At 38.5% G+C, this 25,653-nt stretch overlaps 1 long non-coding RNA gene across 1 annotated transcript; it reads left to right on the top strand.

Annotated features, from left to right (window-relative positions):
- Positions 1–754: 754 nt before the first annotated feature.
- Positions 755–13,495, top strand: LOC103278529 (uncharacterized). Its single transcript, XR_506116.3, has 3 exons — positions 755–1,879; positions 4,907–5,106; positions 12,405–13,495. It is a non-coding gene; the product is annotated as an uncharacterized LOC103278529 (long non-coding RNA).
- The last annotated feature ends 12,158 nt before the right edge of the window (positions 13,496–25,653 follow it).

Raw genomic sequence — 25,653 nt, 5'->3', positions numbered from 1 at the left:
GACCGTTAATGCCTACTTGCAAGAGAAAAAGGAATGCTGCACAACCCAGTTTCACCAGCAAGTCTAGATACTGTAATGTAAGGGTGGCGAGATGCAGAATGTGTCTTTGTAGGTATTGTGGTTGTTGTTTATTTATACAGCATATTTAAATGTATATGGTGCCTTACAGCCAAACAACCAAAAATAGTAAGTTCTGTCAAAGTTGTATAATCTAAAATATATGTGTATACAAATCCACACACAGCGGGAAGGAGGGATAACAAACCAAAAGCTGTACAATACAACTGCAAAACAAATCATTCAGATAAAAAAAAGTAACAAACAAAAACTTTGCAATATAATGCATATCGTGGGATGTTGGTCATGAAGTGATTTATAGTTTGCAAAACACAACCTTCCTGAACCACTGCAAGCTGGATATCAGGTGTCCCAGAAGCAAGCAAAAATACAGCAGAGTCCTTTCACAGAAAACACATGCTTCTCCCTGTCTATTAGCAGAGTACAATTGCCAGCACCTGACCTTATCTACACACTTTATAGTAAACCCATGGATTCAGGTTTTCATCCAAAATATACAGAGGCCTTAATCTTCACAGTTGCAATATATACAAAATGTACAAACTGAATATGCAGATCCAATTTCCTTGTACAGTAGAGTCTCACTTATCCAAGCCTCGCTTATCCAAGTTTCTGGATTATCCAAGCCATTTTTTAGTCAATGTTTTCAATATATTGTGATATTTTGGTGCTAAATTCGTAAATACAGTAATCACAACATAACATTACTGCGTAATGAACTGCTTTTTCTGTCAAATTTGTTGTAAAACATGATGTTTTGGTGCTTAATTTGTAAAATCATAACCTAATTTGATGTTTAATAGGCTTTTCCTTAATCCCTCCTTATTATCCAAGATATTCGTTTATCCAAGCTTCTGCTGGCCCATTTAGCTTGGATAAGTGAGACTCTACTGTACTTGCAAACAATCAGAATCACCCGATAGTTGCATACAACATAGGCAGATACTCACACCGAGTCACACAGGACACATTTGACGGATTTTTTCATTTTCCTTATATAGCCACCTGCTGATAGCTCATCAGTAATGGAGACTGACTGATGCAACCCTTTGCAATAACCCTCACTTGATTATGACTCAGCCATTGCCACACCCCTAGGGTATTGCATCATGACATCCACAGTCATACTCAGGTGCTATCAATCGACCACATGTTCATCAAACAATATTTTTATGTGATTAGAAAGGCTTTGCCATTTCTATATAACAATACAGATTATGCTGACTAATATAGCTAATCAAAATATGCAAGTCTACAAAACAATGTCAAAAATGAGAGACGGGATGTTCCACTTCTTAGAAGCTCTGAAATGAATATACTCTAGCTTTTCTTTTCTTTTGTGTAAACCCATATGGTGAAATCGATAATTCTAGCTTGCGTATGTGTAAATTCTGACATAGTTTATATTGCTTGCCTCCCTTTCCTGCATACCCAGCTCTCTGGTGGTGATTCCACAATTATCCAGGGACTATCCTCTCAACTGATGGTGCCCACCTGTAAACACAGACTTGTCAGATTTTAAGCAGGAACAGGAGTTCATGCTGGCAGCTCCCTCTTTCTTATCATGTCTATCATTTTTCTCATCTGGAGAATGCTAGCATTAAAAAAACTCTCCTAGTCATTGGATGTTCTTAAAAATAAGCTTCCAATCATGTGGGAGTTTCCATATGTGTGTGTGTGTCTGATTTGAAAGGCTATATATATAGCAGAGGACCTTCATTTCAACCTTCTGTTCTTCACACACAGAATTTTCCGACTTCAAAAGGAACTAACATTGCTCATTGCTCTAATCATCTAACAGGTATTACTTACTATTTTTAGTGCACTCTAGAAAACGACTCACTGGATTTCTCTTTATTGTTGTTAACTGTACTGTTACTATTATGCCATTGACATACATAGGAAAATGAATTCTGTTTTCTCCACCTCTGATCATCATAATTTTGAGGGACCAACTTCCTCTGGGCCTTAAGCTGGGTCTGGGTCTTTAGACGTGAGGGCCCTCTGCAGTCCTGGGGGTCAGTCCCCACAGCCATCCCACTTCTTTGGGCTCTCAAGGCCGGAAGAGCGAGAGGGCACTCCATTCCCAGCCCCCCATTTTATCCCCCAAACTTAGCGGAGGGGCCTGCAGGCAACTCAGGCCCCTCTGCAGAGTTCTCCTGAGGCTTGGAAATAGTGAGGAGAATTGGGAGCTGGCTGATGACTGGATGCCATCCTGGGTCAATCTTTGTTTGACCTGAGATGGCATCTAGCCATCTGCTGAGGGAAAGCCTAGGGTTGTGGGAAAGGGTGGGGACTCAAACCCAGGAGAAGGCAGGTTATTTTAAACTAATTCTTTCTGGGTTTTAGGTAAGTGTCGAAGGGCCCTGAGTGTGCAGAGAAATACCCCCGATCCTCTGGTCTTTGCCTCACAGCTTGCACTAACTCAGCCAGTTGAAAAGTGAATATTTGAAGTAGCCACCTTAGCAAAGCAATCCTATTCACAGCCCCAACCTGTCAAGTTTTTTTAAAAAAATTAATTAAAATGAGTAAATACCTGTTTTCAATTTATATCTCCTCCTCATTTTCTCTCTCTCCCCTCTCCTTGTTGCTGGCAAGCATCGATGTGACCATTCCTCCTCCTTCAGTCCAAGTTAGAACAAATTTAATAATGAGCAAGAGGAGAATGTCTTATTATTGAAGAGTTACAATGAAAACTAGTAGATTATAGCTCTGTCCATTATAGGCAAACCAAAATAAATCCTTGTAAGTAATGTGTTCCTTATGAGTTCTGCTTTTAATGACATTGGTAACTCATGAATAGAATTTACATATCATGTGCAACCAAAGTAAACAAATTCAATTCTTTTGTATAGCATTAATTGCAAAAAGCTTATCTCTGATGTTCTGGTATCATATGTGAGAGATACTGCATGGTCACGTGCCATCACGATAGACATGTGAAGGCAATGTCTGGCAATAGAGAGGGTGTACTTTCCTTCTAAACCCACCTTATGTTCTGTGCCACCATATCGGCTACCACATCACCACATTTCAGGGGCTCAGTGACAAGTTCTATCATGAGAGTGATAGTAGGAGAGCAGGGGTCACAAAAAGGCTAATGAGCTATGTGTTTCTTCTAATACCCACTCCTTTAGGTGGGTGTTTCTGATGCTTTAGGCTCTATGCCTGATCTACACGGCACAAACTTTTTACTCCTCCCCTCCTCTCTTGGGATTACCAGATAAGAAAGCAGGTCCTTGGTAATGTGAGTCAGTGTGAAATTGGCCCTTACTTGAGAAGTAATGGACTACTTTGACTACACATTTAATATGTATCTGTTGTCTCTCAAGAGAACTTCCCCACCACTTATTTTCAAAAGCTTGTGCAGTTTGCAAGAAGATCCAAGAAAAACAAAGTGTAGACAAGCTGTTTGTAAGATACATTTACATTCCAACATGCTTTAACATTTTAAAAACTTCTTGCTGAAAGGAAAATGGAGAAGAAGCCAAGATGGGTGATAAGCCTCAAGTGGCTTTTGTTTCCAGCAGCAGTACACTGGGGATTATTTACTAAACTATTACAACAGCAATACACACAAAAAAGAAAAGATTAAAGCAAAGAAATCCCTTTGGCTCCATTTTCTAAAATCATAGGCCTCTGGGGAGCTCTAGTAATAGACTCATGAGGCTACTCTTAAGTAAGCTGAAGATTTTAATCCATATTATCATACTACGATATACATGGGCACGCAACTGCTCCTTCAACAACTACAACAACATTAAGCCATACTGAAAATGTAGTTTCCATCAAACCATTATCTGAACCATTTGGGCCAAGTTCCAAAACTTTTCTCAGTAAAAGGTCCCATCTAAGCAACACGGGAAGCATTTAAGCATAGAGGCACGGGAAGCATTTAAGCATAGAAGCAAAAGCAGACAAGCTTCCTCATACCACTAAAGAACCACAATAGACTACCATCCATTTTAGAATTATTTCAGAGAGCAAGTCTACAGTAGGCAGATTGTTCCAGTATAGTTCTGCCCCAGATCCTGCAGGCATATGCTGAATTCAGGGCCAGTGTCCAGAAGGCTAAGACTCATCAACCCTGTCACTTGCATCTGGCCATCACTCGTCATATCTGCTGATATTAGAATGGGATGCTGGCATGATCAACAAATAAGAAGGGAGATAGACTACCTCTTTCTTGCTCGTTCCATGAGAACTCCATTCTGACTTCAGTAGATGTGCCTGTAACATCATTCACTTGGATGGAGCTCAATGGCAGCCAGGGAATGATGGTGACATGGGTCTAAGCCATCCTTTTCCACTCCACAGATCAGCACAATGAAAAGATGATGGTGGCTATATCCATCCGGACAGGGGATCAATCTGAATCAGGCCTAATCCAGGTGTCCAAACTGTTGCAACGTCTTGGAATACTTGAGTTTCCAGTAAACTCCATAGCATTCCCTGGCTTTACATAAAATGAGGCAAAGTTATATTAAATCTCCAAAACTCAAGATACTCGCTGGAATTTTCTGTATGTTTTGAGAAATGACAGCAATGGATTTGTCTGAGGCCCCTTCTGCACTGCCATATAATCCAGTTTATCAAAGTAAATAATCCACATTATCTGCTCTGAACTGGATTATCTGAGTCTACACTGCTATATAACCCAGTTCAAAGCAAACAATCTGGACTTTATATGGCAGTGTTTAAGGGGCCAGAGTTTCTTGGCCAGTGTAAGCAAGCCCAAGGTCTAAAATGGTTCTGACTCAAATTAGGAACCTTATCCCACACTAATCTCTCCTTGTTTTCTTACCATTTTCTAACACTGTGGTAACAGAGTCCAATGGAAGTATTCCCACAACACACAAGCATCATACAGCATTGGTATCATGACTTCTAGTGGCTTCGTGTGCAAATTCATCTTGCCAGTGTGCAAAGACGGAGAGAAAAGTTCAGTGAAGACAGTGTGCAGACGTGGAGGAAAGAAGATAAATGTTGCGGGATGGCTGGCCATCCCCGAAGATGGATATTGCCAGGGTAGGTCACGTCTCCCCGCTTTCTTCCATTCCCCCCTTCCTCCTGCCTGTGGGATAAGGTCATAGATCTCATTTGAGAAAGTGAGTAAGTGCATTACAGCAACTTTATGGGCAATGAGTTACTTTAGGGTAGAATAGTGGCACAACAGCATTTTAAAAAGTATTGTGACAGTAAGCAAAGTCATGACCTTTTGGAGATAATCAGTAATGTTTCATTTTACCGTTGGCTTTATGAATACAAAATGGACAGATATGGCAATTTAATAGAACATTTGGGTCCTGCTCAACACCTTTCTGCTGTTTCTCCCTTTCCTGTTCCGAAGATATGGCACTTGAGAGTGAAGTCTCCCTGGCAGCCAGGCACACTTCCTAAAGTGGCTAAAACATGATATATCTTTGCTCAGGTCTCCTTGCCTCTTGAATGGTTTTAAGGGAAAATGTCATTCTGAAGTAATGTTGCAAACTCTGCTCCATTGCCTATTTCCCATTTTTGCAATGTTTGAAATTTCATTGCATTTACATCAGATTTCATGACTTTTATGCACACTTTATCCCTGTGACATAAAATGCTACTATTTCACTTACATTTTCATGCTCTAGGTCTGTTGAAAGGAAAGTGATGCATACATTTTAGCAGTAGCAGCAGCAACAACATAGTATTAGGGCAACTCTGACAATGTGGATAGGTGTTGCCAAGTTTAAAAAATGAAAGTTAGCTGTTTGCATTATTAATTTCACCAGCTCATATGCTAGAGTGAAGAACTGCAGGCCTAGTGTGGTAGCCATCAGAATCAATGACATTGAATACAATGAAAAAGGGCCACATTCACTTTTCTAAGCATTGGTATCATGTCAAAAGAGAAAAAGTAAAAGATAACTGGGAGGTTTTAATGGGCTTCAAGGTCTATGGGCTTTATTACATAGGGCAGGCAAACCAGCACTGAGGCTAGAGACTGTCACCAAAGGTTCCTCTCACATGACACTGTGTACATCCTGCTACACTGTGCAGTGGGTCTCAACCTGGGGGTCCCCTGGCGTTTTGGCCTACAACTCCCAGAAATCCCAGCCAGTTTCAGCTGTTAGGATTTCTGGGAGTTGAAGGCCAAAACATCTGGGGAACCATAGGTTGAGAACCACTGTGCTACAGGTCTGCCTGTTACCTCTAATTGACCCATCTTTCACTATTGATGAGAAAAACCCATCAGTATCTTACAAGTATGCAATATTTCCCTCACCTAGTTTATGTGCTGGATCGATTCCGCTTCTGCCCAGCATACCACGAGTAAAGTGAAATCAAAGGGTAGGATTCCTCTCCATGATTAAATTGGATGAGGAATTTGGTACCTAAAAAAATGTAGGAGATGAAGAATCAATCCAATATACTATAAAAGAAATGAAACATAAGAATATTCAGCTCTCAGAATAGGTTTGTTGTATAGGTTCTTTCTCGGAACAGATAGATACTGGACACACTGTTTTATTGAAAAGGTAATGACACATAGCACTAGTATAGAGTTGTAGTTCTAGTGACAAAAGATGTGAAGTGTAGCCATTTAAACTTCATTCCATACACAAAAGAGATCATGATTATTCAACTAAAAGCAAAACCAACAATTATTAATATCATACACATATATGCTCCAACTGCTGACAAATGTGGGGAAAGGGGGAAATAAAGAAAGCACTTATTAAGCATATTGATAAAGACAACATTTATATTTCATGACAAGATATTTTAATAGATAAAGTAGTAAGGTGGAGCAAGTCAATGTGAGAACTAGACTTTTTTAAAAAATGAGGAGTGAATGAGGACTAATGGAAGAGAAATTAAAATGGGAAAATAATTATGACATCAAATACAAAGAATTGCATAAGATATCCAAATCAAAATCAAGGGAGCCAGCAAATAATGGTGAGCAAAAACTGTGGGCTTTTTTTTAAAAAACAACAACAACAAAGAGCCACTATATTATCAATGTATCAAAAAAATCAAGTAAATGGCAAGCATATTTGTAATAAAGCAGCTATGTCTAATATTGATAAATAGGTATAATTCTTGTATACTTAAAGATAAAATTGCAATGTGGAAATTAATGAGCTATTCGGAGATAATAAACCTGACTTTCATTGTACTTAACCAGAAATATAAACAAATAAACCAAAAACAACCAAAATTTGAACTGCAACATGGCTAACTGAAAAACAACGCTTTTGGGTTTGGTGGTGGTTTTGAAGAAATAAAACAAGTCAACAGTAGAAGATGATTTAACCTGTTTCCCCTAAAATAAGACATCCTCAGAAAATAAGACCCAGTAGAGGTTTTGCTGAATTGCTAAATATAAGGCCTCCCCCGAAAGTAAGACCTAGCAAAGTTTTTGTTTGGAAGCATGCCCACCGAACAGAACACCAGAGCATGCAGGATCGGTAAATGTACGTACCATAAAGTGTTGTACATGAAATTCTTGATAGGATTCACAGTTTATCTGGTTATGCTGGTTTATGATGACAACTACTGTACAGTATATAATAAATGTTCATTTTTTTTTGTTCAACAATAAATGTGAATTCTTCTTCATGGAAAAATAAGACATCCTCTGAAAATAAGACCTAGAGCATCTTTGGGAGCAAAAATTAATATAAGACACTGTCTTATTTTTGGGGAAACACGGTAGGTGTTGTAGGAAACAAGACTTAGGAAGACAACTCCCAGAACAGGCATTGTTGTTACATGACCAAAGAAAGTAGGCTGTTGAATATAAAAGACAAGATTTGCTCTGTAGCAACAGCCTGGCTTCATCAGGCCCTATCTGGAATATTGTGTTCATTTTCTGGTATCACAGTTCAAGGATATTGATGAGCTCTACTGTAACAACTAGGAGGCGAGTAGCATGGTAAAAGTTCTAAGACAAGTCCTATGTAGAACAGCTAAGAAAGCTGAATATGGTTAGTTTGGAGAAGAAAAAAACGATATCATTGTCACTTTGAAATATCTGAAAGAATGTAACATAGAAGATGGAGCAAGCTTCTTTTCTTTTGTTCCAGAGACTAGAATACAAATGAATTAATTCAAATTACAACAAAGTAGATTCCATCTGAACATCAGGAAAAAAATTCTAAATGCAAAAGCTGTTTGACAGTGCCATAGACTGCCTCAATGGTTGGTGGGCTAGCCTTCAGAGGTTTTCAAACATCTCTCGGGATCAGATTAGCTGCAACTCTTTTGACCCTTTCCTGTTTTAAGATTCTGTTATTCTATCACTTAATTAGTATTAAGGATTATTGTTGGCTATCTTCAAAACCAAGTATTTGTATACTTTTGTTATTCTTCATTTTTGGGCCCTCTTGAGCCAAAAAAAATACTAAAGTAATATTTTTATTACTTTATGTTTCTATGTCATTTTGCTAGATGTTCATCAACCCACATATGTATATGTAACTATGACTTTTGATAGCCAGGGACAAAAGTTGACCAACAGGTTAGGGACACAGATGCTCAGGAAACAGTTCCTATAGCAACAGAAACTATTTTTAAAAACTCATTAAAACCCAAAATTCACAGGACAATTAGGATGGCGTTATTTATAGATGTTAGTAACTACTATGATGGAAACCTAATGCTTTTAGAACACATAGCTTTACAGCTATCGAGTCTTTTTAAGCAAGAAGTTTACTTCCATCTAATTGATCAAATGAATAGATCTAAAATCCTTCAACAAGGGATATTTAGAAGTTCTTCAGTGAAGAGAAAGGCTTTGGTCAAAAGGTAATCTTTCACAAGGAGATGCTCGTGCAAAATGCACACCACCCCAGTTCCCAACACTTCTTTCTTATTTATTTATTTATTTACAGTATTTATATTCCGCCCTTCTCACCCCGAAGGGGAATCAGGGAGGATCACATTACACATATAAGGCAAACATTCAATGCCTTAACATAGAACAAAGACAAAGACAAACGCGGGCTCCGAGCTGGCCTCGAACTCATGACCTCTTGGTCAGAGTGATTTGTTGCAGTTGGCTGCAGCTGGCTGCTCAACAGCCTGCGCCACAGCCTGGGCCGGTTCTTCCAGTTGAGTCTCCATTCTGAAGAGACTCCCAGCCTTTTTTTTTGTTTGAGGGAGGGGGCTGTATAGTGGGACCTAGAACTCTCAGTGGATACCAAAAGCCATGAATGTTCAAGTCCTTTGCAACGGCATAGCAGTGTCCCATGTATAAAATGGCAGAATTAACTTTTGTTTTTTGAAATGTTCAGAATTTCTTTCAAGCTGTGGATGGTTGAATCCATGCATTGGAAATACCGTATTTACTTGAGTCTAATACATCATTGAATCTAATACGCACCTCCATTTTCAAAACCCTGAAACCAAAAAAAGTATTTCTTGCCGAATGTAGTGTCCAGTGGCAGAAAGTGCACTTCATATTTTGACCATTGCAGTTGCTTCCTGCTTAGAATTCCTTCTTTAAAAACAAAAGTGTTAGAACACCAAAACTTCCAGTCAAAACTTCTCTGCTATAGAATGAATCCACCTTAACTGCCCTTAATAATGTAGTTTTACAAGGTCTTGAACTTTCTCTGCCAAAGAATATATGTGGCTAACCAAAATACAAACCCCTGGACTGCATAGCCTTAAGCCGTGGCCATTAAATTAAAGATGAGGTCCTTCAAATAGGAGCTCCAGGTGCTCTACATGGATATGTGTGTCATACTGCAATACTATTCATTACTAATAACTGTAACCATAGGTCATGATATTCCTCTTTTGCTTTGACAGAGGGCCCTTCCACAAAGCCATATAACCTAGAACATCAAGGCAGATAATCCACAATATCTACTTTGAACTGGGTTATTTGAGTCCACACTGCCATACAACCCAGTTCAAAGCAGATATGGGATTTTATACAACTGTGTGGAAGGGACCTGAGTATTATGATGACTATATGGCACAAATCTAATGTTCACCCTAATTTTAGCCCAAAAGGGTGAGCATTAGATTTGAGTAAATAAGGTAATTGCTGTAGTTATAGTTGCTGGTTCTGGGATAATACAGGGCACTTCCACACAGCTGAATAAAATCCTACATTATCTGCTTTGAACTGGAATATATGGCAGTGTGGACTCAGATATTCCAGTTCAAAGCAGATAGTGTAAGTTATTCTGCCTTGATATTTTGGGTTATATGACTGTGTGAAAGAGCCCACAGTCAAATAGAGTTCATTTAAGAAAATACTGGGTTAATTTCAACTGACCTGAGAATTAGACATGAAAACTCCTTGGTAATATTTATATGTTTTTATGGATTTAATCTGAATTGTTTTTAATACTAATGATGTTTAATAATGTTTTAATATTTGTATATTTTAAACTGTATTGTAATGCTTTTAATGTTAGCTGCTTTGAGTCTTCTTATGGAGAGAAAAAGTGGGTTATAAACAAACATAACAACAACAACCACAACAAGTAATGCCAGAGTTCCCAGAAAATATTTTAGTGTGGATCTCCAGGATAAAATTGGTTTGTACAGAAATAAACCTGAACTTTCAGAGACTACTTTCACATTTGGAAGAACTCATATACTATTATGTCTTTGACCAGGAATTGCGTGACATTGAAGATATTTAGAACTATATCTCCCAGCAGTCCTCACCACCAGCTTAGCTGCCTAAGGCTTCTGGGCCTTGTACTGCAACATCAGCAGGGTCACATTATCCCTACCCTTGTTTTTGACAATATCTACTATATATGGTTCATTACTGCATTGCTCCATCACCTTGCTACTTCTATTTGACATATGCATAAAAAACCAAAGTGATGCAGAAATTGTTATCTTATTATGCAGCTTCCTCCTGCTTTCTAAATCTTGCAGATGTTTGGGTCCCAGTGTTGCATCTTAGAGGATGGAGTTAGCAACTGCTATAATTAAGCAATACAGTACCATTAAGTCACTTGAGAGGGAATTAAGAACTAAACTACTGCTCTGTGCCAAGGAACGCAAGACACTAAGTTGAGATCTTTATTCAGCATATGAAGGTGGGGGGTAACTTTACTTTTAAGGGTTTTTTAAAATGTCAATTTATTTTGAAAGAAAGTTTATAGATATAGGCCAAGAGTCTATATGATGCTCATGGAAGGTTATTCCTTTCCCCCACAAATGTGAAATAGCAGCACAGTTGTTACTACAGGATGTTAAGGCTGAGACATAGCTGTGGTCAGGCACTATCCTGTCACCATTATGTAGCTAGAGTGACAGCATTGTGCAGGGGTGTATTAGGTACTGCCTTGTGCAACACTTGAGAAAGAGCAACAAAGTTGGGTCATAGCATACAAAATGCTGCTATTCTTATTCCTTGTATACATTCAGCCCTTTGTATTCATGGATTCTACATCCATGGATTCAACCATCCCTGGCTTGAAAGTATTTTTCAAAAACTAAATCCAAAGAGGCAACAATTAATTTTGCCATTTTACGTAAAGGACATTATTTTACTATGCTGTTGTATATAATGGGACTTGAGCATCCACAGATTTTGATATTCACAGAGGTTAATTAAATAATACAGTGTAGATTTTGGTTAAAATACATATTCAAATATAATGAATACACTTAAACTAGCATTTAAATCTCTCTCTCTCCCCCCCCCCCCCCCAAATCCCATCTAAACTCCCAGCCAAAAATATGTCTCCAAAGAATTTGAAGTGGAAAAATCTTGTTTTAACTTTTTGGATATTTGGGTAATTTTTGGCTGTTTCTTTAAGTTTAAGGTGTGGTTTTTCAGCATAGTAGACCCTCTTGAGAGCTGGACTAAAACTCTGGAGAACAGAATTCAAATTGACAGTCAGCAATGAAAACTCTCTGGGTTACTTTGGGCAAGTCTTGCAAAAAAACCACACACACACACACACACACAAAACCCCATGATAGGTTCGCCTGAGGATTGCCATTAATGGGAAAAGACTTGAAGGTACACAAGAGTACCAAAATAATAAACTGCCATGCTTGGGGCTAACAGCTAGCATTTCAAGCAAATTTCAAGAGATTTTTCCACCCCTGCCCAAATAAATAAATAAATATGGGATTCAAGAGTTCTGGAAGTGGAGTAGTTTTGTGTTGCAAAAGCCTGCGCCTTCCCCACACATGGTCTATGGCAAATAACGTGAAGACAGTCCTTTGTCTCAGGAATATGCCACTTTGTAATTTTATAGGAAAGATTCTTTGTTAGATTTTTAAAAATTATTTTAACATTCAGGAATGATCCCTGGATAATAGTTCCTTATTTCTAAACAGAAGGTTTTTTTCCCCAGGAAAAGACGATGCTGTTCAACGTTGTTGGAAAAGGGGAAACTGCTAAATAAAGAGAAGAAAAACCCAGATCTGCGCTGTTTTATCTTTACCTGACCTACAGCCCTTTCCATGGTGTATGTGAAGATCTTGCTTTGGGTGTGCAGATCTTGTGTCCTGTTATAGCAAAATGTCATTGCTATGTCCGCAAACCTAGATCTGTTCTAGTTCAGACTTGAATCTATTTCTCACCACAAAGAAATACTCCTGAAAGATTTGTTGTTGTTGTTGTTTTTACAATCCCAATTCATCATGTCAGAGCAATTCCTGTAAAACAATTGTTTGTTTATTCTGACTGCTTCCTTGCAGCTTTCTCCTTCTGCAAGTAGCTTACTTTTATCTTTACAAAGATCACCGTATATGCCCCCTTCTGATTTCTATCAACTGTTCAGCATCCCTTCTTGATGACCATCCACCATGTCATCATATGCTTTTTCTCCTTCACTGTTTGCAATAATGGTATATCTTGATTGCTTTTGGCCACCAGTCACTCACCTGCTAATTTCATTTTTGTGGAACTCAGCCTGACCAGCAACAATCATGTTATATTTTGTCTAACTATACTTCCATTTTACTGAGCTTACTAATGTATTTAAGCCAGCCCAAGCTCAGTTAATCTATTGCAACTTTTTTAGGCATGGAGCAAAAAATGATGGGTGGGTAAGAGCACAGGTTGGCAAGCAGTGAGCGGGAAAAGAAACTTTACAACTCATTTCAGAGGAAAATGTTTGGGGACTGTCCCAGCTGCCTGTATTCAGAAGTCAATTTCCTAATTAAGAACTTTTTCACACGGAGGCAGCAAAGCAGAATTTCACCGAGGTAATTGTGTCTGTTGTCATCACGTGAATCCTACTGTCATGTTGTATTCCTCCTGTGACTGCAGTACTCCTTTTCATTGGTGGTTAAAACCCATCAATGCCTCTCTGTACCATTGCCTTTTCATTCCTTACTTAACTTTGGCTACTGTCTTTTGGACTTTTGATATTGAATGTTCTATATCAATGGTTCTCAACCTTCCTAATGCTGCGACCCCTTAATACAGTTCCTCATGTTGTGGTGACTCCCAACCATAACATGATTTTTGTTGCTTCTTCATAACTGTAATTTTGCTACTGTTATGAATCATAATATAAATATCTGATATGCAGGATGTATTTTCATTCACTGGACCAAATTTGGCCCAAATTATCTGATATGCCCAAATTTGAATACTGGTGGGATTGGGGGGATTGATTTTGTCATTTGAGAGTTGTAGTTGCTGGGATTTATAATCCACCTACAATCAAAGAGCATCCTGAACTCCACCAATGATGGAACGGAACCAAGCTTGTCACACAGAACTCACATGACCAACAGAAAATACTGGAAGTGTTTGGTGGGCACTGACCTTGAGTTTTGGAGCTGTAGTTCACCTATAACCAGGGAGCACTGTGGATTCCAAGCAATGATGGATCTGGACCAAACTTGGCATGAATACTCAATATGTTTAAATGTGAATGCTGGCGGAGTTTTGGGAAAATAGACCTTGATATTTGGGAGTTGTAGTTGCTGGGATTTATAGTTCACCTACAATCAAAGAGCATTCTGAACTCCACCAATGATGGAATTGAACCAAACTTGGCACACAGAACTCCTATGACCAACAGAAAATACTGGAAGGGTTTGATGGCTTTGGAGTTGTAGATCACCTACATCCAGAGAGCACTGTGGATTACAAGCAATGATGGATCTGGACCAAACTTGGCACGAATACTCAATATGTCTAAATGTGAATGCTGGTGGAGTTTTGGGAAAATAGACCTTGACATTTGGGAGTTATAGTTGCTGGGATTTATAGCTGACCTATAATCAAAGAGCCCCTTGAATCCCACCAATGATAGAATTGGGTCAAACTTCCCACACAGAACTGCTATGACCAACAAAAAATACTGGAGGGATTTGGGTTCCTAAGACCATCAGAAATGTGTTTTCTAATGGTCTTTGGTGACTCTTCTGAAACATCCTTGTGACCCCCCTAAGGGTCCCGACCCCCAGGTTGAGAAATGCTGCTCTATATAGTTTTAAACTCTTGTCATGGCCTTTGGATAGCATAATAATGTACTGAACCTGGAACTTAAGTGTGATATATTCCTTCTGCTGCAGTTCTCTTCCTCTCCTTCCTCCCAGATTGTGGGACCACAGGTTGCCAAAACAGTCCCAATACATTTCCATTCCTTACACTGTGATTGCAATGAAACTACTAAGTACTGTAATGAAGTCCTAAGACTTAGTGGTTTTCAGATACAACAAAACTGATGGCTCTGATCGTAGATGTTACTTAAGAACGGGGAGGAATATACTAAGAAGACAGAGAAAAGAAATAAAAGAACAAAAACTGGAGAACATCTAGTACAATCTATAAGAGAAAAGGGACATATGTCTCAAGGTGCTAGAAAATAGTCTATTAGCTAAAAAGCCAGATACCCTGAGGCCTTCTTCAGGGGAATCTACAAAAAACTCATAGGACAAAAGGTATATCCAGGGATAGCTGTGCCGTAAAATATAGCAAACTGCACAAATATATTGTTGTGGTGATATCTTCATTATGCCAACCAAAAGATGAAAAATATGTTAGAGAGGTTTGATATAGGTAAAGCTGAGTTTGCTGAGTATGAGGTGTTTAAGACATAAAAGTAATGCTTTTGTGCATTAATAGATTGTTTCTATTGATGGTGCTTCTAGCCACATAAGTCTTTTTGTGAGGACATAGGCAAAATACAGAAAGCCTTGTGAAGTCTCTGTACAAGTTATTGTACACATAACAATAGAGAGAAAAAGCAGGATGATACTACTACTACTACTACCACCACCAACAGCAACAGTATGTGTGATGTTTTGTATAACTCCCTGAAGAAACTCTTAGAGGTTGAAATGTGTCCAGAATGAATACCATCTTCTTGGCTAATAAACACCATCTTCTAACATCTTGAAACGTTTTCCTTTACTCCTCTAGATAAAGTTACAAAGGCATCTAAGAGAAATGTAATGTTTTAGTCTGTTGATATTTTTCGTGCCATGGTACTGTAGGGACAAAGATGGCTGTTCTATTTATGAACCCACTTGCAAACTTTCAACAAAGCTCAAATGTCCTTTTAGTTTCTTTCAGGGTTTATGTTTGGCTACTTGGGAATTATTTGCTTGTTGTGAGTACACTACTTAGAATTTCCTAGCCCAGGACTGAGGAGATCTAACCAGCCATGAAGCTGCCTGAAGGACCATGGGTCTGTCATTATGCCTTACCTAACCTATCTTGCAAAACTGCTGTGAGGATAAAAATGGGTAGGAGAAGAACCACGTTTTCTGAACAACTTGGAAGAAAAGCATTTTTAGAAGTAACAGATATATATGTGGTTGGTTTATAAAGTGAAAAGTGGAACTACTTAATCACTATCTTTGAAAAGAAGAGGGAAATGGATATCCTGCTCGCTTCTCCACAGAAATACTAAATATGAGCCTGTACTCACAGCATTAAAAGGAGTTTTTTTAATGCCCAAAGTGAAAGTGGTAGCTAATTGCTACACATTTTGCCAGCATGAACAGAAACCAAGGGAATCATCATTACAATATATTGCTGCTCTGAGGGAACTAATTGTTACATGTGAATCTGGAAATATGGCAGATGAGATTATTAGAGATCAGTGTATTGAGAAAAAAATGTCTCAAATAAGACAATGCATGCCTCTAGAATCACACTGAAATAAACCAAAGCCAAGCTGAGACGGCTACAGCGCAAGCGAAGAATAATGGGGCTTTTTGGAGTTACAATTCAAGTTGTGGGTAAATCTTGTTGTTCTAACTCTAATAGACTCACCCAACCAGTGGAATTTACCTATGTGTTGACCCACTGTTGGCCTATTTTCAAGAAAAACAAGGTTCATCTCTGAGTTCATCTAGAATGCTTAATTCAACCTGGGATCATGGAACCATGATCTGATCCCAGATTATCTGCTTATCCTACGAGATTATCTGGCAGTGGAGACACATATAATCCAGTTTAAAGAAGATAATCTGGGATCAGATCTTGGGATATAGGGCAGTGTAGAAGGGGCCGTAATGTTACATTTGCAGGATAGAAGATGCATTTTGCATGCAGTCTTGGAAGATCTTAAGAATGGAGATTCATTCTTGGAGGGGCGCATTTCATCTAAGGATTATCATTAAAAATAGACATTTGCATTTGTTTTTGCATGGATTTTGGAGAGACAAATGAAACTCAATGTGTCAGACAGCAACTCACTTTGTATACACTGAAATATTTGCAATACTGTACTTTATAATACAAAAATGTTTCTATCCCTTGTTTGTAGAATGAGTATCACCAGGTTATGTTGCATCAACACTACAGAGACCTCACTGCATTTGTGATGGACTATTTCATTTTATATACATTCCTTGCGGACTTGCATCAGCACCCATTGCCTTTTGGAGAAATATGTTGCTAATTCTTAAGAAACAGCATGGAGCCCAGTGCTATTTGGGGAATACTCTTGGTTTTGAAAACACTCTTGAATTACATGGAAATAATATGCAGGTTTTACTAAACCGCACCACTGTGTGAAAGGTCTCCTGTGGTTAAAACAGAACTAGTTTTCAGACATTGTTGTGCAGAATTTCAGCATCTGAAACTGTACTTAGATCATGTTATAGTAATTGCAAATGTACATCATCCAAGAGCATTACATACCTTAAAGGTGCTGCCACATTTTTTCCTTCCCCTTTTAACACTCCTTATGCTTCTTCCTGGAGTTCACATCATAGGCCAGGGTTAAATTGTTGCCCATAGCCATCACTCTAGTGTCTGTCATCATCTGCTGATTTATGGAAGTTTTACTATAACTGGGATATTAGGAGGTACATGTATAGATAGATATGGTTACCTAAGAGCCTAAATACCCTAAAGATATAAAATCTTGTCTGGTCTTGGAAGCCAAGCAGATTCAGTCATGATTAGTATACCAGGTGATAAATCACCTCTGAGTATTCTTTGCCTTAAAAAAACCCTATGAAACTCAGGCTGGATCTACACTGCCATATAATCTAGATTATCAAAGCAGATAGTCCACATTATCTGCTTTGAACTCGATTAAATCAGTCTACAGTGCCATATATTCCAGTTCAAAGCAGATAATTTGAATTTTATAGGGTAGTGTAGATGGGGCCATAGGGGGTTGCCATAAATCAATGGGTGACTTGAAGGCCCCCACAGTTACCCAAATTGCCAGCTTCTTTCTCATATTCAGTCTTTGAGGATATCTAGAGATGTCATCTTGGTACTGCCTCGTGTTCCTAATGTCTACTTAAGCGTCATTTGAAGTGGAGCATTTAGTGTGATGGCACCCACTATGTGAAATGCTCTTCACTTAGATCATAAAATGGCAATTGTATTGGGGAGAGATTCATTTTAATCCTTCAAGAATCATTACTGGCTCTCGTGGCATCATTGTGCCAAAAGAAAAAATGCAGTGATGTCATTTCCAGTGTCATTTTTTGTTGTTGTGGGAAGTGTTTAGGACTGGGGGGAGCAAAACTATCCTGAAAAATTTCTCAGCAGTGGAGGGGTATGAAGCAGCCTAATTTTTATTTATTCATTTGGGAGTTCTGGAAGTTTGTAGAGGTTTCTGGTGGGGCAGAGAACTGTACTTCCCCTTCTCACTCTGCCTCAGGTGATGGGAATTGTGATACAATAATACCTGTAAGGCTGCAGTTCATTCAGTTTAATAAGAATTTCATTTAACCTTTCCCCAACTTTAGAAGCACAAGTGCTCTTGGGATGCAATTCCCAGTATCCCCAGTCACTGTGGCAGATAACAAAAAGGGATGGTTGACACCTCTGATGTATATGAAACCAAAATAAATTTTGTATTTAGCCATGGGTCCATTTCCAAGATCTCTTATTATGTATGCATACACAGATATAGGTGTTCCAAAATCCAGGAAAAAATCTGGAATCCAAAACACTTCCAGTGCCTAGTGTTTCGAATGAAAAGTGTTCAACCAGCATATTGCCTTGAAATGTTGGAATCATAATGGCATACATACACATATTTGTGAATTAATTAATTAATGTACACATATTAATCTTTTTGCTGCTGCTGGGGTCACCACTACATTCAGTGGCACCAACTCTGGCAGAGGGAAGCATTCAGATTGTTTCTTAGCACTTCAGTACTTCACTATTCTTTACAGTGGCCAGAGTTCATCCCCTGTTTTAGAAATCAAAACAACCCCCCAGAGTGTGATTCTGGTACACCAAGCAATATGTATGTGTGTGTGCGAGAGAAAGATTGAGAGGGAGAGCTTTGCCACTGTGGCCTCCCATGTGACAGACAGAAGATGATAATATGTACTTCTGGGTTATCCTCTTTTGGGAAATGTAGTATTACACATACAACAAAAATTCAACTTCTAAATTATTCACGATAACCACTGTCATCAAAAGGTACTTCTCATAAAAGAATAAAAGGGGGGGAGGAAGGGAGAGGATTGTGCATTTATTTTTTAAGATACCCCTCAAAAGAAATGTATCTAATGGCCAAGTTGCTCAGTATGGTTTAGTAATCTATTTCGTAGAAACTTTATTTAAGTCAGACTTCACATTCCAACTGTAAGGAAATGCCCCAGTAGAATAACCTTTTTTGCATACAATAAGTCTTTTGTTGTATGACACTGTACAGCTAACCTCAAACAGAACTTCGCACAAGCTCTCTTTGGGAGGCAGTAGAAGAGAAAATGTAAACAGAATTATTACACAAAGGCCTGGTGCACCTGTGATGAAGGAGGAAATTCACATTCGACACAAAGGCCTGTAGGTAACGCTGGTCTTTCTGTACCTCTCTAATCTCTGTTTATCTAAATTCCCCTTGACCTTGCTCACCTGCTTCTCCCAGCATCTTGTCCCCTGGAAGAAAACGATAGTTAAAAGCAAATGGCATATTGATCAGCAGTGATAAAATCACAACTGATGTTTGCTTGCACAGTGTCCCCAGTAAATAGCAAATAATAATAATTTTGCTCAAAGCAAACTCTTGTCTGGTCCCAGAGAATAAGAGATATGAAGTTGAACAGCCTGTCTTGTGGAAAGAAATTACATACCTTTTGAACTTAACTTTGGGCATAACATTAAACAGCCCTGCTGTTTATAATGCTATGTTATAACATTTAGTGTTAAATACATTCTAAAGAAAATATTGGAAGCTTGACAAATAGTAGTTTGGAAATCCTTATTTTAGTTATTCCTAACCAAATCTTCAGCTTTATGAGTTTCCATGCAGCATTTAAAAAAAAAACTATACAGCACCTCAATTTTCAATAAAAGTAAGACTAAAAGCCACCAAGACCATAAACATACCCTCCAAAATTTCCCAGTTGAAAATAGGACACATGAGGACAAGTAACATCAAAATACAGTCAAAATGACAAAAGCTATTAATGGATTAGGAAATACTGTAACAGTTTGCTTTTCCCTGAGCTTACTGGGAAGGGCAAGATGCTATTCCATGCTCTCCTCTTCTCCTTGTTGAGTTGAATGCAAGTGTTGTGCTTAAATTTGCAACAACTGAAGCAAGCTGAGGAAAAAAGGAAAAGTGGAAGGACTAGAGAAAAACTGGGACATTTTAACAGCCACTGAAAAAGTGGGGGCAGAGGATTAACTGGAACCATCTCTACTAAATGAGAACAGCTGGAGGATATGCATTAAACTGCCAGCCAGAAAAGAAATAATTAAAGTGATTTAAATTAAACCAATTGGTTCTCAACCTGTGGGTCCCCAAATGTTTTGGCCTTCAACTCCCAGAAATCCTAACAGCTGGTAAAGTGGCTGGGATTTCTGGGAGTTGTAGGCCAAAACACCTAGGGACCCACAGGTTGAGAACCATCAGGTAGAAAAGGCTTGACCTGACTCTGAAAAAACTAATGTCTAATAATAATCATAATCATAATCATAATTTTATTTCTTACCTGCCTCTCCTTGTGGCTCGAGGCAAGTTACAAAATAGAATACTTAAAACATATAAACATTGTACAAATACCACAAATACACATATTAAAATGTATTTCTACAAAATATACATATTAAAATGTATTTCTATAAAATACATATTAAAATACACAAAACTTAGATTAAACAAAGACACGTGTTTAAAATTAATGTTTAAAAACTGTCTGGGTAGGCCTGCCAGGAAAGATAGGTCTTCATTTTTATCTTAAATTCCAACAGCTGTTGCAGCCAAAAAAATGGCAGCGGAGCCCATGCCATTATGGCTGTCTGAAAGGGCCAAAACAGTCAAAGCCCATTTTGAAAAATGGATCTGTGCACAACCCTACCAACTACTACCCAGTCCTTCAGCTGGTTGTCTCACTACCAGCTGGTGTATTAGTCACAGAGTGACCAGTATCCACCCAGTAAACTGATTTTCTACAAATGCAACATATAACACATTAAAATAGAAGAGGCTCACCCAGGCCTTGTGAACTCAGCTCTTGCTCCCTCCTTGGAGGTTGCTGAGTCACACCCAGCTGGAATGGGCCTGGACTGCAGTCTACTCACAAGTAGCCCAAAAACAGCAAAGCTTGATGGAATGTTTCAGGCCTCTTATAGAGTAGTAGTAGTAGCAGCAGCAACAACCATAGACTAGTCATCAGCTGAACTTCCTTTAAAAGAAGTTTACCTTTTTAAAAGAGTTTTCCGGAATTAGGACACTGCCACAGAAAATGGCCTGTGGTTTTCTACAAACAATTTTTATATTCTCTTTTGAAGAATATATTTTATTGTCTTAGGAACTCTATATGTAAGAAACACAAATACTTTCAAACTGCATTATATAGCAGTGCCTAAGAGACCTGCAGAATAACTTGTTAATAACTGCCCTTGCAAACACAGGCTTCCTTGACTGACTAAATCCACTTGTAATGTGGTCTATCTCCTTTTCCACTGCATTCATCATATGAACACCAAAACAAAAAATCCAATTATGACACAATAACAAATGCCTCATTAATATTTTTCCAGTCTTTTAAGTTCTGTTGGCTAACTCCAAGTCCTTCATCATGGTTTGTAGGCTGACCCAGGTGTGGCCTGAAGGCACTTTGTGAGAATTAGTAAATCAGAGCCTGGCTAGAAGACTATCAATATGCTCTTAAAATTGCTTTCATAATAAAAAGCAGGCTATAAATGTACAATAAATAAATAAAAGACTCAGATTTTTGTCTTTTTCATGCAAGATTAATCAACTCAACAGTTCAGCATAAAGAAGGAAGCTATGTTTCCGGTACCTTATTCCCATCTGTTTATGACTTTATTATTTGTGACTAACACTTGGGGCTGTGCTCAGAAGTAAACTGGAAGCTAATGAAAATCATTTCAAAGAATACTATAATCTGTTTTATTTAACCAATTCCAGTTAACAAATTGACCACCAAATAAGAATAATTGAAGTGCCTTTATAGTAGCCACTTTCTGGCATCAATCTGCAAATACTTGTTGGCCCAGCATTCTACATGCATGGAGTATACTAGCCTGCATATCATTCTCAATCACCTTTTGGCAAATCAGAATAAGTCATTTGTTAAAAAACAACTTATGGAACTCTGCACCCAGGGAAGCCAGAAGGATAGCAGGGATGGGGCCATTCTGGTTTCCTTGGTCAGGGAGTTCCAGAAGTTATTTCCAGAAAGTAGCTACTATAAAGGCCCTTCAGTGATTCTTATTCGACCAGAAAACAGCTCATGGGGGGGGGGGGGGATATACTCTGATATAATTATGTAAATTTAGCTAATATGTGGACATAGATTTTGCATAATTCATCTTTCACCAGTCTTAGTAAAGCATGCATTTATCTACCCCCCCCATAACACAGACACCACAGAATGTATTTGTACTTGAGATACAAATTCCAGGTATTGAGCGTATCTATTACTATTTGTCCTGTGTGACATAAATCACTTAAACTCTTGTGTTCTTTTTGAGCCAGAGAGTCCTTTTGTCCTGGCAATGCCAGAGGCTTCAACCTACAGCTTGTGTTAAAGACAGTTTGCTCCCCCTATAGTCAGATGGATCATCTGGTCTGGAAGGACGTGCCTCTACAAAGCATCTCATTTGTGCTTTAGGTCAGCTTCCTAATAACAAAGAAGCCATCCTCTCTCCATTGAGGGGTTAGGCAGTATCTCATGTTCTCGGTTTAAAGGTCTTGTCAGGAAATATCTCTTCATTTCGATGTCCCTGCTGTCTGCTGCAATTCCGGGTACATCTTGTTGCTTTGCTCTGTCACTTGCATCACTAGCAAAGCAGCTCCAGCACTCACCTTGCTTTTAAAAAGAAGCAATGGCCGGAACTGTAGAACTCAACTTAAATATTATTTTGATACAAGAACTATGGGGGAAATTGGCAGAGACCAAGGTTTTAACTGCTTCATTTTGCTCTTCCAAGCATGAAGATGGTGCTTTAATACGCATTTCTATGATGCTCTGCACAGTAGTATCTGAGCACCTACTGATTTTCCGAGCAGTTCCAGCTTTGCTTTCCATTTCTAATCTGAGCTCTGGCATTATCTGCTCCCTCCCCTGTGTCTGATCAGACTAAAAATAACACAAAAACACAACTTGGATGGGGAAAGAAAATAAATGATTTCAACTCTTTAAACCAGCTATTCACCTGTACATGAAGAAGCTTTTGGCCTCTGCCTGTTGAAGTGTTCCTGGCGGCATCTATGTAGCCCTTGTTCCTCCTCTGCCATGATTTGAAGGAAGAAAGCAAGCATAATATTTAGACACTTTTCCTTAATATTATAAATGTGTCTTAATACTAAGGCACCTCTTTGAACAGTCTTGGAAAAGTGGCTCTATGGAAGCAGATGTTAGATACTGCTGGTGGAATTGCCAAAAGGTAAAACCATATTGGGAAACTGTTTCAAACACTTAACATCACTGACTTTTAGATACCAGGGAATTATCTGATAGATTATAGAGATGGAGCTGAATAGTTACATAGCACTGATATCCTCTGAATCAGCAGTGGGCAAAGTGTAGCCCTTCACTCATTGATGGATCACAACTCCCAACATTTTTCATTATTACTGATATATATAGAATTGATAGGAGCTGCAGTCCAATGACATCACAAAGGTCACAATGTCTCCACCCTGCTCTAATTTAAGTCTGTCTGTTATATTAGTCCTAGAGGATGATGGTTCACATTTTTATACACAGCTTAACTGGGCAAAAGTAACATAATAGTTTGTTATTTTTTTCCTTGACATCCTTGAAAAAGCAATCTTGTCATCTGTAGAATCACATTATAATTTTATAGCTTGCTGAATTGTTAATACACATATTCTTCTATATAGTCATTTTAATTTAGTTTGATAGCAATATCAAAACATACACCGACATATTAGGCTATATTTATAAAAGTGCTACGTGATGTCGTACACTTGATTGCAATGACAAAGACGACCTGGACTGATTTATGGCTAAAGCATGAGGATCTTGGATGAACGGATTTAACCATATGTCTTATATTTTTATATTGTATTTAATTGTTCTTAATGGATTTTATATATTGTTATGATTTTAACTATGCGTCGGCATCAAATTGTTGCCAATTGTGTAAGCCGTCCTGAATCACTTCAGGTGAGAAGGACAGGATATAAATGTTGGAAATAAATAAATAAATAAATAAATAGCCAATACTGAGCTATGCTGAGGTCCTGTCCAAGAAAAAGTGGAGGTCTGCATTAGACACATGTCCCACCACTATAATCACAGATTTGTGTTTTTACCTCCCAATCCCTTTTATAGTTGTTGGGCTGTCTGTGTGATCAACGTATTTGAGTCAACAATGTCCCATTATTATTTTCTTTTAACAAGCAAGGCCAATTGAAAATATTTTTGCTGTCTTAGGGTGCATGCACATTGTAGAATGAATGCAGTTTGACACCACTTCAACAGTCATGACTTCCCTCATTTTACCTAACTGTAGGGCTGGCATAGGAAAATAATAAACTGACACAACAAGGCAGTCCTTAAGACAACCACATTTTTGGTTTTTCTCTGAATATTTTGTTTCTTTTGAAACTATTTCCCATGACACAGGGTGGCAGTAGCTGTTTTGCTGGAGAAACTCATATTTCAGGGTACATATTCAATTAGTATGGCTTAATCCCTGCCTCCCCCCACCACACACACTCCCCCCAGCAAATCTTCCTCACTGTTTATTTAAAAGAATCTAGATCTTGGAGCCAGCATTTGCACTAATGCATTTTACATTAGCGGGCTGCATCAAGAAACCCTGACTTTTGGTGCCAGGGGGATAATTAATATTAGAATATGTTTGCAAAATGATTGTGTTTATGTGGGAGTGAAGACTAAGCACTAACTTGTATGGATTAAAACAGGCATCTTGTAGTGGAGAGGGAAGTACAGTAGAAAGTGTAGTTTAAGATTGGAATATATTTTCAGCACCCCACCTGTTCTATTAAGATTAAGGCCCCCTCCATACAGCTGTATAAAATCCACATTGAACTGGATTATATGGCAGTGTGGACTCAAATAACCCAGTTCAAAGCAGATATTGTGGATTATCTGCCTTGATATTTTGGGTTATATGGCTGTGTGGAAGGGCCCTAAGAAAGTGAGTTCTGTTGAATTTGGACCCAGCTTTCAGTTGTTAATTACATCCTTGTGGAAAAGTCTGTTTAGAAAGCATACTTAGAGGGCTTTGGAAATGGCACTTTTCTTGTTTATGCACATTGTAAGAAACCACATCCAAGTTGGTAAATCTGCATGCTATAGTTGTTTCATAGAGCAACCCCAGGTTTGTGCTCAAGACAGGGAGAAGATTATTTGTCAGTTCCATTTTCTTCCACATTCAGATTTTGCAAGTCTTGTTTTTAGTTTAAAAATAAACTTGCAAAACACCAAAATTAAAATGCACTGCCATCTGCATCATCCAAAATCAATAGGTTGTCAAAGGCTTCCATGGCCAGAATCACTGGGTTGTGTGTTTTCCAGGCTGTATGGCCATATCCCAGAAGCATTCTCTCCTAACATTTCACCCACATCTATGGCAGGCACCCTCAGAAGTTGTGAGGTAACACAATCTCACAACCTCTGAGGATGCCTGCCATAGATGTGGGCAAAACGTCAGAAGAGAAAGCTTCTGGGACATGGCCATACAGC

This window comes from Anolis carolinensis, chromosome 4 (genome assembly GCF_035594765.1).
Source record: "Anolis carolinensis isolate JA03-04 chromosome 4, rAnoCar3.1.pri, whole genome shotgun sequence".
Classification (NCBI taxonomy): Eukaryota; Metazoa; Chordata; class Lepidosauria; order Squamata; family Dactyloidae; genus Anolis; species Anolis carolinensis.
This window is presented reverse-complemented; position numbering and strand designations above follow the sequence as displayed.